Genomic DNA, 20,177 nt, shown 5'->3' on the forward strand with positions numbered 1-20,177 from the left:
CTCCAGGAGTTGGTGATGGACACGGAGGCCTGGCGTGCTGCGATTCATGGGGTTGCAAAGAGTCGGACATGACTGAGCGACTGATCTGATCTGATGGTACTAGATTACTGCATTAGAAGAAAAAGTTTCTTCAGTGTTTCAGTGGTAAAGAATCTGCCTGCAATGAGCAGATACAGGAGAAGCAGATTCCATCCCTGGGTTGGGAAGATCCCCTGGAAGAGGGCATGGCAACCCACTCCAGGATTCTTGCCTGGAGAATCCTATGGACAGAGGAGTCTGGTGGGCTATAGTCCATAGGGTCACAAAGAGTCAGTTACAACTGAAGCAACTGAGCATGCACGGGTGATACTATGCCTAACTCCATTGTGCATATGTACTACATCTTTATTCATTCCTTTGTCAGTGGACACTTAGGTTGCTTCCATGTCTTAGCTACTGTAAATAATGCTGCAAGGAACATCAGAGTAGACGTATCTCTTTGAATTATGGTTTTCATGGGGTATATGTCCAGTAGTGGGATTACTGGGTCATATGGTAGTTTTGGGTATTTCCCTCATAGCTCAGCTGGTAAAGAATCCACCTGCAATGCAGGAGACCCTGGTTCAATTCCTGAGTCAGGAAAATCCACTGGAGAAGGGATAGGCTACCCACTCCAGTATTCTTGGGCTTCCCTGGTGACTCAACTGGTAAAGAATCCACCTGCAATGTGGGAAACCTGGGTTCAATCTGGGAAGATTTCCTGGGAGAAGGGAATGGCTACCCCCTCCAGTATTCTGGCCTGGAGAATTTCATGGATTGTATAGTCCATGGGATCACAAAGAGTCAGACACGACTGAGTGACTTTCACTTTCATGGTAGTTTTATTTCTAATTTCTTAAGGAAACTCCATGTAGTTCTTCATAGTGGATGTACCAGTTTGTAGCCCCACCAACCATGCAGAAGGGTTCCCTTTTCTCCACACCCTTGCCAGCATTTATTTATGGTAAACTTTCTGACGATGGCCATTCTGACTGGTATGAGATGATACCTCATTGTAGTTTTGATTTTCATTTCTCTAACAATTAGTGAGGTAGAGAATCTTTTCATGTGCTTTTTAGCCATCTGTATGTCTTCTTTGGAGAAATGTCTATTTTTGATTGGGGTGCTTGGCTTTTTTGATATTGAGCTGCATGAGATGTTTGTATATTTTGGAGATTAAACCCTCATTGGTCACATCATAAAAAAATAAAAAATTAAAAAAAAAACAAGATTGATTTTTCTACTCCATCTCATTCCTCTATTTTAATATGCAGATATCTATCAAAATTCTTAGAAGGAAGCTCATTGATTAGCTAATGGAAAATTATTGTTGATTTTGTATTCAGTTACTTAGTCATATCCAACTCTTTTGTGACCCCATGGACTGTAGCCTGCCAGGCTCCTCTGTCCATGGGATTTCCCAGGCAAGAATAGTAGAGTGGGCTGCCATTTCCTCCTCTAGGGGATCTTTCTGACACAGGGATCCAACCCACATCTCCTGCATCTGGTGCACAGAAGGCAGATTCTTTACCCACTGAGCCAATGGAGAATTATTACTTTAGGAACACATGTGATTGAAAAGCTAGAGGCTAGTAAGAAACTTGAAGGCCAGTTCAAAGCAGGTAAACTTGAATATTTATTAAAACGGACCCATTTCCTATTATAAAATTGATCACAGTGTGGGCTAACAGCACTATGGAAATGATGTAGTCATAACTTGGTCTGAAGCAGTATGCATATGCTCCATGCACAATTACCTAATTAGAATATAACATTTCCAAAACATAAACTTTATGGTTTTAGAATCATTGCTGATGTTTTTACATGCAACTGAAATGGAGGAGAATACAGGGAACTAGATAGGAGTTCTTTGCTGTAAAATAGAATACAGAAGTGTGTATAAAAAAGAGGCAGTGGGGAGAGAGAGGGAGGAGAAAAAAATTAAAATTGATGGGAATATGGCCAATTTCAGAAATCAGAAAACTGAATATTAAAAGGGTTCAGAAAGTTGCATCCAGACTCTAGACCAGATGATCTTCCGTTTTAACTCTCCAACACAGAGGGACATCCCAGCATTTCTGTGTTGTGTTCAGTGGCCATGAGCCCATGCCCTAGTGATAGAGCTTTTCTGTTAGAAGTGAGAATAGCTTATTCCCGCTGGCGTTCTGTGAAAGGCAACAAAGGAGCATGAGGGCTGCAGCACAATGATTCCTGAAACCTTGATGAGTAGCGCTGTGGTTAAAGTGACCCAATTTCAGACCCACTGATGCATGAAAGAGGGAAGTCCTATGGCCATTGACAAAAACGATGAAAAAATTAGAGTGCTGTTTGGGTGTCCCTTTACACGGTCCACCTTTTCCAGAAAGCAAGCCTCCTCTATTAGAGTCAATAATTATTCTTGGAAATCCCCTTATTTTCTTTTTCTTTGTGTGTTTTCTGCTGTGAATGGAGAAGAGGAGAAGACAGTGAGGAGAGAAAAGCCAGGAAGGAAAGGATGGAAAAATTAAGGGACAAAGTAGGGCAGTAAGGAGCATTTTTGAGGATTCCAGATAGGCCTGGAATTGATTCTTCATGGTCCTTCTTATAAAAGGGTATAGGGTTAATATATGTTTAGACAACTGTATTAGATAGATAGGTAGATAGATAGCCACACAGGTTGAAGCATAACTTATAAAAAAGGTACTCTGCATAATAACTGAATGCCAGCCTTGCCTATGTGCAACCCAAGAACTCTTTTTCTTTCCCCTTTGAACAGTGGGTCTGGATAAAAAAAAAAAAAAAAAAGCCTGGTTTCTGGCAGAGGAGGAGGTTTGTGGGTTGGAAATACATAGAGAGAGGGAAACAGCAGAGGAAAGACAGAAGGCAAATTCTTCTGCTAGGGGTGTTGCCCGGGAGTTTCCTAAGATGCTCCAGGCAATTGCAGAACTGAGCTTGTGTCTTGGATTGGCCCTACAGCTTCTCTTCCAGACTTGAAAAGAACATGCATTTTATCTCTACTTGTTTTCTTCTTTTTCACTGATTCTCCCTTCTTTCCAAGCTCTCTTCAATCTTGAAGAGAGGGCAGTTGCTGTGGCCACTTTCATTTTGATTCTTAGACTTCCAACTTTTCATCCCATGAAAAGATTTGAGGACCCTTTGGGAGTCATGACCCCATTTCACCTTGGCCAGGCACTCACCCGTGCCTGGATACTGAAGGAAGAAAAGGATTAATGGCATTATTTTGCTAACTTTGTTTTAGCTCAACCCTAAACCAAAAGATAGTTAGAAACACCATGAAGAAATATAAATTGGACATATAAACAACTGCTCTCTTTTTGAGAAAATCTTTGCATGACAAATCTCAAATTGGACAAAGCAGAATCAACACTTGACATTGCATGAGCCATCTGTCATGGCAGGTTCAGTAAATCAAATAGCAGATCAAAAATCTCTCTGTGATATGTTATTCTACAAATGATAAGAACAAAATCTGTGATTTGGGTGTTGCAGAAATCAGAAATATGGGATCAGAAAAAGCCAATCTCCTGATGGTCTAGTTGCTGAGCCCTAGAATCTAGTCAGTATGCCAGGACCAGACAAATCTCCCTTAAACCTCTTTTATCACATGAGTTCCTTACTCTAGAAATTTCATCCTATCCCTATTTCAAGTATTTTCTTTCTTTTTACACACTTTCTCCTAGATTGACATTCTTGCAAAAATTTAAATTAGGCTTTCAAAGTCCACCTCTGGTTTCCCATCATCTGTCTATAATACCTCCGGCTTCAGTAAAAGCAGATGCCCGCAAATCCACCATAATCAGCTTCTGTTCCTTGCCTCTGTGGGTTTTATCCCTTTCCTCTGAAATGTGCTGCTTTCTATCCAACTTCACCTGCTCTAAACTGTTCAACATCTTGGCACAGCTCAGTCCTCTAACTTCAATGCAGCCATCCTTGAATGTACGAAAACTGATTTCTCTCTCCTCAAACTTTCTACAGCTCTTAACAGACTGCAGTCTAGTATTTGATTTTATTCACTTGCTCAGTCTTAAATAATGTAACATGTGAAAGAGACTTACAGTTTAAAATAACAGTGTCTGCATATAGTTGTTGCTATTCAGTGTGCATTCTGACTCTTTGTGACCCCACAGATTGTAGCCCACCAGGCTCCTCTGTCCATGAAATTTCCCAGGCAAGTATATTGGAGTGGGTTTGCCATTTTCTTTTCCAGGGGATCTTTCAGACCCAGGGATAGAACCCATGTCTCCTGGGTTTCTTGTTGTTTAGTAGTCACCCAATATATATTCCTTTATTTCCTTCTTCACTATTGTTGCATATTAATTGTTTTCTTCCTAACAAGGCTGGCAGCTAATTTAGAAAATGATCATTTTATTTCCTTTTCCCTCACAGGGCCTGGTATCTTGAAGAGCGCTCATTAGATAATCAACAGATACTGACTGACTGAATGATTGATCGTCTAATGCACTTTGCATTTGAATTCTCACTACAGAAGCCCTTGAGGATGTGCTGGTTTTCTTCCAAGAGATCTAAAATTGACCTCTACTGCATGGTGGAAAGTTCACTATTTTTTTTTTTTTGCAGATGAGAAAGTTGAAATACAGAGAGAATTTAAATATTCCCAAAGTCAAAAAGGACACCAGTGACAGCTACAAGGTAGGATTGGAAGCCAGGCATTCTGACTGCCAGTCAATTGAATTTGGAGTCATTGAACTATACTTTTTTTCTGACCTGAATAGCTTTTATCCACCTGTTAATCTCTGATGTATAAGCTTTAGCACATTGCAGTGTGACTCTGCTTCTCTTTCTTTTTTGCTATGTTTATTTTTGAGTGAATCTTACAGGTAAAAATGTACCTAATTATCTATCATTTTGGTTGCTTACATTTTTTAAATTAAGGTATAATTGATATATAACATTATATTAGTTTCAGGTGTACAACAGAATGACTCAATATTTGCATATATTATGAAAAGATCGCCACAGTAAATCTAGTTAACATTTGCCACTATACATAGATCGAATTTTTTTCTTATGATGAGGACTCGTAATGTCTACATGGTAGTTGCTTTTTGTTTCTTTTTGGCCGTTTAAGATCAGGAACTGTGCCTCACATGCCCTTACTTACATTTTTGGTGTCTGGCACAGTACTTGATATTTAATAAGCATTAATAGATGCTTAATAAAATTTGTCAAATGGATGATATTATCAATAAAATGATCTTCTTAGAGTACTGAACAATTAACCTACCTTGTCCCTGTTTATAGCGTTGAGCAGAGTTAAACTTATAGTCTTATTTATAGCAGTTCATGGGGTCGCAAAGAGTTGGACACGACTGAGCAACTGAACTGAACTGAATTCTTAATACTGAATTATATTTGCTGTGCCTAGTTATTGTCATCTAGAGATTATACAAGAAATTGAACTATCATTTCATTATCCTTAGTTTGATTCCTAAACTATAGGCTAGCCTGGGCTTTAATTTCCTATCCACAAGTAATAATATAACACTTACATATTTAAGAAAAGAATAACTTCTTCCAATTGAAATAAGAGGTAATTAAAGGAGACAGAATTACTGGTCCCAAGTTAGCAGAAAGCATTTTATCACTGACTCATTTGAGTCGTATGGATTTCATAACTGATGATTAGCTTCTCTTAATCAGTTGAACATCCATTTAAGGGACAAATTGATTAGCTCCTTGCATAATTAACAGAACATTAAGTACCATCCCTTTGAGTTGAGAAAATTGTTTTGATTAACAGCAAATATGAACAATTTTACATTAATATATTAAACTCTATCTCAAATTATCATTAATCTGTTTTTTCAAAATGCTGAGGAGGTGTTTGTAGCTAGCTCAGTGACCAATGTTTGCAGTTTCTAAAGCGCTTTCATTTCTATGGCTGGGATTGAATTTAATATACCTTTTCCACAAAATGCATAGATTGCCAGTACTTTCCTTGGTCTTACCCTTCATCTCCCTTGATGTGGTTGTCCCCAACCCCTCCTGTCCATTTCACTATTGTGGACAAAGAGCAGAGGGCACCATCCAGTCCTAAGACAATCCTCTGTGGCTTTGTAATCAGGTTTTTGTTTCTTGTTTTCTTAACTGTCCTTCCAAACCAGTGAGAGTTTGGAAATTAGGGAAAAAAATTACATTCTCACCAAAGGTTGCTGCTACAGTTCAATCAATAAAGGTCTTAAGTATAAATATATATACCTTTTCCACAGAGGATAAGAGTATAATATACTAGTATATAAATAATAACCAAAATTACTATGTGATCAACTCTTAGTTTGTACTTTCTATTTAGTGAAATGGTAAACAACACAGTTCTGGGGCACAGAACTAGGAAAATAATTAATATTAAATTTATACAAATCATTTAAAAAATAATTGGTGAGGAACTGGAGAAAGATTGGCATGAATGTTAAAATGTGGGGCTGCTATGCCCTTTTCAGTTGTGTCCAACTCTTTGTGACCCATAGACTGTAGCTCACGTGGGATTTTCCCAGCAAGAATACTGGCATGGGTTGCCACTTCCTCCTCCAGGGGATCTTCCTGACTCAAAGATTGAACCTGCATCTCCTGCATTTGCAGGCAGATTCCTTACCACCAAGCCACTTAGAAAGCCCTAAAATGGGGAAAGTGGTTATTAAAGATGTCAGAATCTATAAAGGAAATAATTGATGAGCCAGGAGAAATCACAGAATTGAACAATGCAGAAATATGCAAGAGTAGACATGAACAAGACGTTAGACAATCAAAGATGTGACAGGCTCTGCCTGCTAAAGCCATGTTGAAGAGAGTGTTCCAGTGGGGAAGAACAACTGGGAAACAGATCTTACAACTCACAGGAGGTCAGCAAAGTTGTTTAAAGATGTGCTATGTCAGTAGTCATAAAAATTGCACTAAATTACACAACATATAATTAAAGCTAAACATTCAGAATATTAAGGCTCTGTCACCCTTAGACAGATGGTAGTTGATTCTGATTATACCTTGGGCACTGAGGACCTAATTAGTTTTTTCAAGAAGATGTACAGGTGTCAGTCAATTCTGGAGTCAGTGCTGAGCAGGACAGTTTAATGGAGACACTCTAATACTTGAAATTGATGAGGCCTGAGGCAAGTTTCAAACGCAATTTGCAGAAGTTTAGAAACTTAGTGAATGTGCAGGAAATTCAGTTTAGGCCTGTTTCTGAAAGTCTATAAGTGCTACCTGCTTGCCTTTTTAGCACAACTCAAATTGCAGTCCCAGTAAAGATTAGTTTTACAGAGGACCATTTTGTAAGCTCCAATCAATAGGATTGTTGTTTAGTCGCTCAGTCGTGTCTGACTCTTTTGCAACCCCACGGACTGCAGCCCACCAGGCTCCTCTGCCCGTAGGATTTCCCAGGCAAGAATACTGGAATGGGTTGCCATTTCCTTCTCTGGAGGATATTCCCAACTCAGGGACTGAACTCACATCTCTTGCTTGGCAGGCAGATTCCCTACCCCTGAGCCACCAGGGAAGCCCAATCAATAAGATACTGAACAACTAATCTAAAGTGGTCATTTTATTTTAATATTATTACATTCTATTGGTTCACTAAGAGACGCTTGGCTGTGATGATTTATATTACCTAAATGGTAATTGCTGAGAAACAGGCAAATAGCACAAGTTCCACTAGTGCACGTGTGTGTGAGCTAAGTCACTTCCGTCGTGTCTGACTCCTTGTGACCCTATGGACTGTAGCCCGCCAGGCTCCTCTGTCCATGGGATTCTCCAGGCAAGAATCCTGCAGTGGGTTGTCGTGCCTACCTCCAGGGGACCTTCCTGACCCAGGGATCAAACCTGCGTCTCTTATGTCTCTTGAATTGACAGGCGGGTTCTTCACCACTCGTGCCACCTGGGAAGCCTCCAGTTCCACTAGACCAGCGTCTCAAACAGTGCTTGTAAGTGCCTGGCCAGCAAGTTGAAAATACAGATTCCTAGGATCATCCTCATTGATTCTGATTCAGATAGTTTGGGGTAGGACCTGGGGCTCTGCACTTTTAACACATACAGATAGGAGATTCATGAGCCATCCTTTGAGAATCACACACAAGCCAAGAGTTTCCTGAGGGGAAGGACCATTCTTTATTTTTTATAGAAGTTTCAGTACTTAGTTTTAACATGCTTGGCAACAGTTAAATAATTCATTGGGTCAATTAATAAATAAGTGGGTGATTATTTTTCACTCTGCCTTACTCTCACTTAATATCAAAGTATTTTCAAGTTCCACAATGTTTGCTTAGAAGTGCTAGTCTTAAATTCTTCATCCTAAATAGCAGGATCATGTTTCACAATTGGGGTTTCTATACATTCATTCATTCAACACTCAAAATATATTCACTGAGCTCACACTTTATACCAGAGACTCTTCTAACACTCGGGGTATGTCAATGAGATAGACAGAGACCACTCCCTCATGGAGCTTACATTCTGGAAGTTTTCATGTATCCTACTTCTAACTCCAAGATTTTAAAATTATTTTCTGCAAATATAATTATGTGCTGTAAGTTCTTCACACCAAAGAATTTCTTATAGAGTCTTGAATTAAGTAAAACATCCATTTTGGCAACTTTCAAAGCTCACCGAGGAGAAGAGAGATTGGCTTAAACCACAAGAGAGTTTTATTTTTGCATATAAATATTTGTGTGTGTAAAGGGGTATGTGGTTAATTGTAAGTGACAGGAGGAGAATGACAGATGCTTAGATCCTCTGTCCCCACCGAGAGACAGACCTTGCTTGTTGGAGTGTAGTGGCACATCGTGTGGTCTGTGTACTGAATCACTGATTTAAATATTGCAGCAGCTGGAGTGCAAAGTACATCAGCAAATACTACAGGAGGAGGAGCGTGTATGTCTTGAATACAGAGTAAGAACGGAATAGGTTTGCTCAGTCACACAGAGCAAGGCTGTGGATGGCCCTTTTTTTTTCCTCTTCAATATTTTAGTTTCAAAGGAGAGTTGGAGAAGGGCAAGAGGACTGTCCAGGGACACAGGCAGATAAATAAGTAGAGAGCTTGGTGTTTTTTCCTGAATCCTAAGTGTCTATTCTCTGAAGAGACCAAAGTTCTCACCCTACCAGGAAAAATCTATTCAGGGAATTCATCTCCATAATGAAAGCAAAGTAGGGACAAGTATAGTCCCTACTTCAGTGCTCATGGGGAAAATAAGAAGGATAAACTAGTTTTCTTTGGTAACTTCCATTTTATTGCCTCTATTCATGATCTAATATGAAGTTCAAAATTCTTTTCTCAATTTTTCTTTAATAAATAATGTCAATAAAGTCTTGCTCAGACCACACCTGACCTCATTTGCTGCTGCTGCTGCTGCTAAGTCGCTTCAGTCACGTCCGACTCTGTGCAACCCCATAGATGGCAGCCCACCAGGCTCCCCGGTCCCTGGGATTCTCCAGGCAAGAACACTGGAGTAGGTTGCCATTTCCTTCTCCAATGCATGAAAGTGAAAAGTGAAAGTGAAGTCGCTCAGTCGTGCCTGACTCTTCACGACCCCATGGACTGTAGCCCACCAGGCTCCTCCATCCATGGGATTTTCCAGGCAAGAGTACTGGAGTGGGGTGCCATTGCCTTCTCTGTGACCTCATTTACTATTTCCTAATTTATAGATTAGGGAACTGAGGTGAAGAGAATTCAAATGATGTTACAAAAAGATACCACCATTTAGTGAGTAGCAGAATGAAGACTAAATCCAGGTTCTCCCACTACAAAATCTGTCTCCACCAGCAGGCTGCCTCTTCTCACTCTTACACCTTTTTTGTGGTTGTTGTCTCTTTTTTCCCGTTACAATTCCCCACATTATAAATGACAGGAATGCTGGAGGAGTGAGTTATTGTGGGTGGGAGGTGAAGAAAATGGTTAACGCTGATGGGTAGAACTTTCCTACTTACAGATAAGGCGTTGAAAAATAGTAGGGAAAAATAAAGAACAGCTTTAGAAGGAATATGAATTCAAACAACAAGTGAACAGCTACATTCCATACTTAAAAATTGTTGTTGTTCAGTCGTTAAGTGGTATCTGACTCTTTGCAACCCCATGGACTGTGGCATGCCAGGCTCCTCTGTCTTTTACTATCTCCTGGAGTTTGCTCAAATTCATGTCCATTGAACTGGTGATGCTGTCTAACTGGAAATAGCTAAAAATGTTAACTCTTTTTCTCAGTTTTCTGGATCTTTATCCTATCATCTACATTAAAGATTTCCCATCATCTGGTGAACTTCTTGGGGAAATCAACCTAACTAAAAACATCCTCCAAAAGTTCCATGATACGACAAGAAGAGATGCCTTATTCTCAACCTGAAAATGTCAATGATGGTCATCAGAAATTATGACTTAGGGTCATTTAATGCATTCATTCTTTGTTAGTCTGAGTCACAGCTCACCATCCATGTTGATGCCAGTTGATTTGGTAGTGTTCATGTGGAAACAGCAGGGACCAGTGAGTTGGATCCCATTCTGCCTCATGCCTCATCAACCAGATGGTTGGCTGAATCAAAGCCAGTAATGCTGATGTCAGAGGCGAGAGAACACAGCTGGATTTTCAAGTTCAAGGGGAAAAAGAGAATCTGTAATGCTAAAGGTTTGGAAAGAAATTGCTTTTGGACTAGTAGATAGAGCCAACTACAACTGATGGAGCTTTTTAATGTTAAGTCCTGCAGCAAAATTTCTGTGTAATTTCTTTTGTGGGCATGGTAGCATCAGAATCTTTTTTATTTCACACCTGCTAACAGGCCTATTGGTGCCAGTTAGCTGTCACTGGATCCAGAGGAAATGTTAGCACTGACACACTTGATTCCTACCAACTCCTGGATCATATTGTCCCAGGGATTTCTGGTGACTAGCTGGAAACCAAAAGGTGCAAGAATGGGAAACCCCTTAGAGCACCAGCTCCTAGGAACTTGTTGATGAAGATTTTATTTTCATGAGTATATGTCAGTGTAATTTCACATTTTGACAAAGATGTAAGAAAGGTAATTCACGCTTTGTTTCCTGCCTTGGTCATGTTAGGGATAGCATGTGTGCATGCTAGATTGCCTCAGTCATGTCTGACTCTTTGCACCCCTATGGACTGTAGCCCACCAGGCTCCTCTGTCCATGGGGATTCTCCAGGCAAGAACACTGGAGTGGGTTGCCATGTCCTCCTCCATGGGATCTGCCAGCAGAAAATCTAATTGCAGGCACATAGGGCAAGGGAAGGGGGACAGGGCTCTTCCCCTACCAGGATTTATACATTGGGGAAACTTGGAAAAAGGCCTTCAGTTTTTATTCTATCATAGTTGCTGCTAAGATGTTCACTGCCCAAGCCTATCTGGTCCATTTGAATCTGAAAACTCCCTTTTACCAAACTTGATCACAGCTGCAAAACCATGATATCTGGTACCCCTGTGTTTCCACATCAGAGGCCTGACCATTGCCGGGCCACTGCATAGGAGTAAAGGCCAAGTCTTCCGTCTACACCTGAAACACACAACAACTCTCTCTGCCCTCTAAAAGCCTCCCTCTCTACAGGAATCCTTCTCTTTCTCCAGAATTCAGGACATAAATTCCCCTTTTCCAAGCAACAGCTTCTTCTCAGAGATCTGGGTGTGAGAGGGGTGTTGCTTTCAAGGTCTCTTCTGATCACAAAGAAGTGACTAAACGAATGTCCACAGAGAAGGCAGGCTTGGAGGGGAGGTAGGAAGAGGAAAATTTCCCTTTCATTCTTTGTATTCTCCTGTTGAGCAAGAACAAGGTAAAATTCGATCAGTAAATCATCCTGCCACAGAGATGAAGGTGACTTGTATATGATTGAGGTTAGTGAAGCCTTGTGGGATACACACACAGTGACTGAATCAAGTTTGGGAATGTAGGACCAGAGAATGACTGAGCAACGATCTGCAAATGAGTGCTTAATCCTGGGAAACTCAAGCAATGCTTTACTGGGACAGCAACTGTGGCACTTGGTATCAGAAGAGTAACGTATCCAGGGAAGGAAAGCTGTTCAATCCTAAATGCTTAGGAACAATACATAATATTGAATATTTCTATTGCCAGGAGTTCCCACATATGTGTGCTTAAGAAGATGAACCCTATGTGTTACAGCAAAAGAAAAGTTTCTCCCACACTTGCTATAGCAAAAGGGTGCTATGGATTTCAACTCCTAGGAATTAACCTATGTAAATGACTTCTGGGTAAGCAGGGAAGTTTTTTTTTTTTCCCCAAAAAGCACTCAGTTCAGAAGTTTCCCTTTTCTTGCAAACATTCTTGGTGATTTATACAACTGTTCCCACTGAAGAGTGCAGAGAGAAGGAATTTTGTAGCAGAACATGATTGTGGAATTGGAGGCAAGAGATGTCCCCTGAAGTTGTAATGATTGTACAGAAGCAGAGTGAAAAGATCAGCTGAGCCAAGACAAGCCCATTTATTTTAGCTTTAACCATACACTGATGAGATAGAGATAACACTATCACAGCTACCTGGTTCTTATTATTGTCAATCATTTATAAGTAATAACTACTACATGCTTGTTTTATTTGAAATAGATTACAACAAAATTTTTAAAAATGTGTTAAACAGTTATAATTTTGCTAAGAGGATACAATAGCAAATTGGCCACAAATTTGTTTCTTCTCTGTAATCACACCTCTGATGGTATCTTCCTTCTTTGACTCTGAGCTCACCATATAACTTGTACTGGTAAAGGGGAAAATCGAAAATCTGACTGAGGCAGAGACTTGAATAGTACTTGAGCAATGGAACTGGCACTGTCGCTGCTCTTAGAACCTCGTACAGTCATATGAACAAGCTCAGGCTACCATGTGGGAGGGTAAGGGATATGTGGTTCATTTACCCCATCATCAGACCCAAGAAGGAGCTGAACTCCAGATGCAGAGTTAACTAGTTCATTGGCAACTGACTGTAGATGCATGAGTAAGTCACACTGAGACTGCATCACTCAGAAAAGCGAAGTTAAAATTGTGACCTATCCAATACAAACAAAAGCAAAAACAAACAAATGGGGCCTAATCAAACTTACAAGTTTTAATACAGCAAATAAAATAGAAGAATACATGTCTGCCCAGTCATGTCTGACTCTTTGTGACCCTATGGACTATAGCCTGCCAGGCTCCTCTGTCCATGGAACTTTCCAAGCAAGAATACTGGAGTGGGTTGCCATTTCCTGCTCCAGGGAATCTTCATGATATGGGGATTGAACCTGTGTCTCTTGCATTCCATTCACTGACAGACAGATTCTTTACCACTGTGCCACCTGGGAAGCCTCTTTGTATAGCAAAGGAAATCATAAACAAAATGAAAAAGCAGTCTATGGGCTGGGCAAAAATATTTGCAAATAATGTGACCAAAAAGGGCTTAATCTCCAAAATATACAAATATTTCCTACAACTCAATAATAACAATGAAACAACCCAATTGAAAAATAGGCAGAACACCTAAATAGACATTTTTCCAAAGAAGACATACATATGACCAACAGACACATAAAAAGATGCTCAACATCACAATTATTACAGAATTGAAAGTAAGAACTAAAATGAGTTACCCGTTCACATCAAGATGGCCATCATAAAAAAGTCTACAAATAACAAGTGCTGGAAAGGATGTAGAGAAAAGAAACTCTTCTACACTGTCGGTGGGAATGTAAATTGGTATAGCCACTATGGAAAACAGCATGGAGGTTCCTCAAAAAACAAAAATAGAATCATCATATGATCCAGTAATCCCACTTCTGGGCATATATCTAGATAAAACTATAATTAAAAAAGGATACAGGCACCCTTACATTCATAGCAGAACTATTCACAATAGCCAAGATGTGGAAACAACTTGAATGTGCATCCACAGGTGAGTGGATAAAGAAGATGTGGAAAACTATTCAGCCATAAAAAAGAAACAATGCCATTTACAGCAATGTGGTTGGACTTAGAGATTATTATACTAAGAAACAAGAAGTCAGAAACAGAAAGACAAATACCACCTGATATCACTTATATGCGGAAACATCACCGACTCAATGGACATGGGTTTGGGTAGACTCCGGGAGTTGGTAATGGACAGGGAGGCCTGGCGTGCTGCGGTTCACGGGGTCACAAAGAGTCGGACACGATGGAGCTACTGAACTGAACTGAAAAAATGATACAAATGAACTTATTTACAAACCAGAAACAGACTTACAGACATAGAGAACAGACTTGTGGGGGAACCGGATGGTGAGGGCTAGCCTGGGAGTTTGGGATTAGCTGGTGCAAGTCATCATATGTGGAATGGATAAACAACAAGGTCCTAGTGCATAGAACAGGGAAATAAAGTAAATATTCTGTGAGAAACCATAATGGAAAAAAATATGAAAAGGGATATATATATATAACCCTATAGATAGATAGATAACCAAATTACTTTCCTGTACAGCAGAAATTAGCACAACATTGTAAATCAATTACACTTCAATACAATAAGATTTTTAAAAACTGTGACCTTCCAATCTGTGAGCTAAATAGGTTCTAAATAGTGTTTTTGGCCACTAAGTTTTATAGTATTCTGTTACCCAGGTTTGTTATGCATCAATAGATAATGACTATTGCACCTCTGGAAAAAACTGAGGGCAGAGGGAGAGGAGAGCAACAGACGATGAGATGGCTGGATGGCATTACCAATGCAATGGACATGAACTTGGGCAAACTCCAGGAGATGCTGAGGGAGAGGGAAGCCTGGCATGCTGCAGTTCATGGAGTTGCAAAGAGTCAGACATGACTTGGTGACTGAACAACAATAATAACATAGCACCTTATGCACATATGGCTCATTTAAGCTTCACAACAACACTATAAAGTAGGTAGCATTATCACTGTCATTTACAGGTGGGGAAGCAGAGGCAATGAAGGAATGGGAACACGGACCAGTCTCATTCAGTTTATAAATGGCAGCACTGACACTGAGACAATCTGATTCCAGAGTCTATGCACTGAACTGTTATGCATGATTAAACATTAACTTATATTCTAGCTAATTGTTTATTAAACCAACACAACAAATACCTCTCTTCAAAAGGCAGTTCAATTATTTTCAATTAATATTTTTATTTATATCTAAAGTGTTGCACATTAAAAATAATTCAGGAAACTTCTGGTCACGATCGAGTAATGAAGACCATATTCCCTCACCTTCTTTAAACAACTATAAAACTGGACAAAATGAATCAATGGGTTTTAGACATTGGACAACAAGTAGCACTGGGCAGTGATCCCTGGAACCAGAGAAATAAAAGAGATGAGTCCTACTATTATGACAGCTTTTTACTGGAGAGCATTTCCAGACTGCAGCACAGGGAAGGGGAACCCAAACTGGAACTAGCAGTCCTGCTGAGATGAGAATACAGAGTTTGAAGTTTAGGCAGACGAAGGTGGCCAGAATATTCAGCGGAAAATGCAGGCGAGGTGAGAACCTCATAGAAGGAGATCTTTACATATCTGTGGAAGGAATTCTTTGAGTCTTTGGCTGAATAATTACCTACTCTTGCTTTTGAGAAAATTATATGAGATCACAGAAAGAACCCTGGAAGAGAGCAGGTAGATTTCCTAGGACGGGAAATAGTTGGTGTTCTCACTAGCCAGTGTGATAAGAATTCCTAATACAAAGGGCCTACATCCAAAAATAATTCCCAGACATCCAAAGAAGCAGTAAATAATATCCATAATTGGGAGAAAAACCAATAGAAGCATATCTAGAAATGACAGAGATGGTGGATTTATCTGACAGAGTCATTAAAATGCCTGTCTCTGTATATTTGAGAAGGGAGAGGAAAACATGAAAATGACGAGAAAAAAGATGAAACACATCCAAGTTGAACTTCTAGAAATGAAAAATACAATAACAGAAATTTTAAAAAAAGATTGAAAGGAATTGATAATTAGAACTCTGCAGCAAAAAAAGATCAATGAATGTGAAGCTATCATAAGCATAAACCATCCAAATTTAAGCATACAGAGGAAAAAAACCTAACAAGAAGGCAGTGATTTCAGGGACTCTATCAAGTGGTCTAATGTACATGTAATTGGAATAAGAAAGGATGGAAGTAAAATATTTGAATAATAGTTACAAAATTTCCAAATTTAATGAACACTAAAGTCCCACAGATCCAAGAAGTTCAACGTACCTGAAGTAATAGAAACAGAAGAACCCCCCAAGACATATCACAATCAAACTGCTGAAATCTGGTGATGAAGACAAAATCTTAGAGATAAAAATTAAAAATGAATTAGAGATAAATAAATAAATCATTATATAAAGGGGAAAAATAAATGATAACAGACTTCTTGTTAAAAACCATGCAAGCCAAAAAACAATGGAATATCTTTATAGTATGGAAGAAGACAAACTAACCTAGGATTTTATACCCTGCAAAAAATAGTTTTCAAAAAATAAAGCCCCCCAAAGGCATATTCGTAAAAAGAAAAACAGAACAAATTCATCACCAGCAGATTACACTGCAAGAAATGTAAAAGGAATTTTGTCAAATAAAAGGAAAATGGAAATTTGGATCTACACAAAGGAATGAAAAGAACTGGAATAGCTAAATATATGAGTAAATATAGAAAACTTTTTTCTCAGTAAATATACTACATGATGATTATTTTAAATTAATAGCAATGTATTTTGAGATTAATAATTTTGTAGAAATAAAATATAGAACCACATAAGCAATAAGGTATTGAACCACATTTCCAGTAGTCATGTATGGATGTGAGAGTTGGACCATAAAGAAAGCTGAGTGCTGAAGAATTGATGCTTTTGAACTGTGGTGCTGGAGAAGACTCTTCAGAGTCCTTTGGACAGCAAGATCAAACCAGTCAATCCTAAAGGAAATCAGTCCTGAATATTCGCTGAAAGGACTGATGCTGAGGCTGAAGCTCCAATACTTTGGCCAACTGATACAAAGAACTGACTCATTGGAAGACACCATGATGCTGGGAAAGACTGAAGGCAGAAGGAGAATGAGACAACAGAGGATGAGATGGTTGAATGGCATCACTGACTCAATGGACATGAGTTTGAGTGAGCTCTGGGAGTTGGTGATGGACAGGGAAGTCTGGTTTGTTATAGTCCATGGAGTCCCAGAGAGTTAGACATGACTTAACTGGAGTGAACTGAGTACAATAGATAGGGGAGAAATGGAAATATGATGTGGTAAGATTCTTACACTATATATGAAGTGGTATAATATTATTTGAAAGTACAGTATTGTAAGTTACAAATACATGTTTAAATGTGAGAATAAAAAAAGTTCCTACCAACTTAGGAAAAGGCTTTGGCCATGGTGAAAAGCAGTCATCAGAATTAGCTTTAAACCTATTTAATCAATCAACAACTCACTTCGAAAAAGAAGGCAGATGTCCCCACCCCCAGGCTAAAGCAATTGGAGATTCATCCTCTATTGACTAAAACTCCAAGATAAGAATAGCAGGACAATTAAGGGAGAAGGCCCTGTCCAGACCACATATTTCTTATTTTCAAAGTCAGGAGACCTCCCCAACCACACATATGCAGAGAAGGCTCCTTGCAGGCCAAAGAGGGAGCAATGTCAAGGGATGTTCTACCCAGACTCCTTTCTGGTGAAATCTGTCTTGGCTAAGAGATGTGTCCACACACTTGGAAGGGTCCTGAGGTACACCAAATATGGACTGTGAACCAGGCAAATCAAATTGACTAACCAAAGGGAACCTGGAAGAAATGCCCCATAAGAGTAATTCAAACTGCCACGAGGGAGTGACCAGGGATTCTCCCTCTGAGTTTCCTGGTGTCCCTACCCACACATACTGTACTCTTTTTCTCTTAATAAATACTTTACTTACTTCACTACTTTTTGTCTTTGTGGAAATTCTTTTCTGCAAAGCTGAGGGGCCAGGGCCCTTGTCAATGACCCCTGGTCCAGTGGCTAGAATCTGGTGCTTTCATTGTGGTGACCCAGCCCAATCTCTGGCTGGGAACCCAAACCCCACTCCAAGCCGTTGCAGACCAAGGCCACCTGAGATCAACCTCAGTGATCATGCTTTCACAAGTCAACCAATAAGTGTCAGCCCCTCATTACTGAAGTGGGTTAATCCAGGATGAACTCACTTTCATAAACATGACACTGAATGCCAACCAAGCAACAATAATTTCACCTAAGTAATCACATTTCCACTTCCACCTCTCAAAGTCCACCAATCCACACTTCCCCAAACCAAATATAAAATCAGTAGTCTGTTTTGCATTGACATACTGTGCCTGATTGACACAGCTCTTCCTTTCTATTATCCTTTTATTTCAGGTATTGAATAGTGGTCTTATTTTCCCTTGACAAATCTAGAGCAACACACCAAGCAAAGAAGTATAGTTAATAAGACGAAATGAAGATAAAATGGAATCATAGAATATATTTGATTATTCTAAAAGAAGACAGGCAAAGAGGAAAAAAAACAAACAAACAAACAAAGAAGAGATGGGACAAATAGAAAATATACAGCAAGATAGTAGATGTAAAGGTCTCCCTGGTAACTCAGCTGGTAAAGAATCCACCTGCAATGCAGGAGACCTGGATTTCTACATGGCAACCCACTCCAGTATTCTTGCCTGGAGAATCCGCATGGACAAAAAAACTTGGCAGGCTACAGTCCATGGGGACACAAAGAGTCAGATATGACTGAGCCACTAAGCAAAGCATGTGAATAATATCTCAATAAAATTGGAAGAAAAAATATTTTGGAGAAGAAAATGGCAACCCACTCCAGTATTCTGGCCTGGAAAATCCCATGGACAGAGGAGACTGATGGGCTACAGTCCATGGGGTCTCAAAGAGACTGAGCAACTAACAGACACACACACAGATGTAAAGACAATAGTGTCAATAATCATTAATAGTACTTAATGTAAATACTAGTCTATACAATCCAACTAAAAGGCAGAGGTTATCAGATTGGATTAAAAATAAAGTCCCAATGATGTGCTATCTAAAAGTGTCTAAACTCTAAAGATAAAGATAAATTAAAAATAAAAGGATAGATAACAACATATCTTGCAAATACTAATTTAAAGAAAGCTGAAGTGATTGTTATTAACATCAGATAAAGTAACTTTCAGAATAAGGAATATTATCATGGATAATGACAAATGATTGATTCATCCAGAGAGTGTAACAGCCTAAGCATGCCGATGTATAATAAGAAATTCAAAATACATGATACCAAAACTTACAGAAATGATAAGAGAAATAGAAATCAATAATCATAGTCAGAGATTTCAATAGTCCTCTCTCAGAGTTGATAGCAGCAGATGGCAGATTATCAGGGTATGGAGACTTTGCACACTACATGATACTCAATGTGGAAAGCTCTAAGGAATCTCCGAAAAACTGCTAGATCTTATAGATAAGTGTAGTAAAGTCACAGGATTGAAGGTAAAGATCTGTTGTGCATACAGCTTGAAAAACCAATTGCATTTCTCGATACATTGACCCTCTTTTTGCACAGCAAAGGAAAGCATAAATGAAATGAAAAGGCAACACACAGAATGGGAGAAACTATTTGCAAGTGAAGCAACTAACAATAGATTTATCTCCCAAACATACAAAAGCTCATGCAGCTCAATAACCAAGAAACAAACAATCTAGTCAAAAAATGGGTGGACCAGAAACTATAAAACTAGAGGAGAACATAGGCAAAACACTCTCCAACATACATCACAGCAGGATCCTCTATGACCCACCTCCCAGAATATTGGAAATAAAAGCAAAAATAAACAAATGGGACCTAATTAACCTTAAAAGCTTACTGCATAACAAAGGAAACTATAAGCAAGGTGAAAAGACAGCCTTCAGAATGGGAGAAAATAATAGCAAATGAAGCAACTGACAAACAACTAATCTCAAAAATATATAAGCAACTCCTACAGCTCAATTCCAGAAAAATAAATGACCCAATCAAAAAATGGGCCAAAGAACTAAATAGACATTTCTCCAAAGAAGACATACAGATGACTAACAAACACATGAAAAGATGCTCAACATCACTCATTATCAGAAAATGCAAATCAAAACCACTATGAGGTACCATTTCACGCCAGTCAGAATGGCTGCGATCCA

Source organism: Bison bison, unplaced genomic scaffold (assembly GCF_000754665.1).
Source record: "Bison bison bison isolate TAMUID 2011002044 unplaced genomic scaffold, Bison_UMD1.0 scf7180017864239, whole genome shotgun sequence".
In the NCBI taxonomy this organism is placed as follows: Eukaryota; Metazoa; Chordata; class Mammalia; order Artiodactyla; family Bovidae; genus Bison; species Bison bison.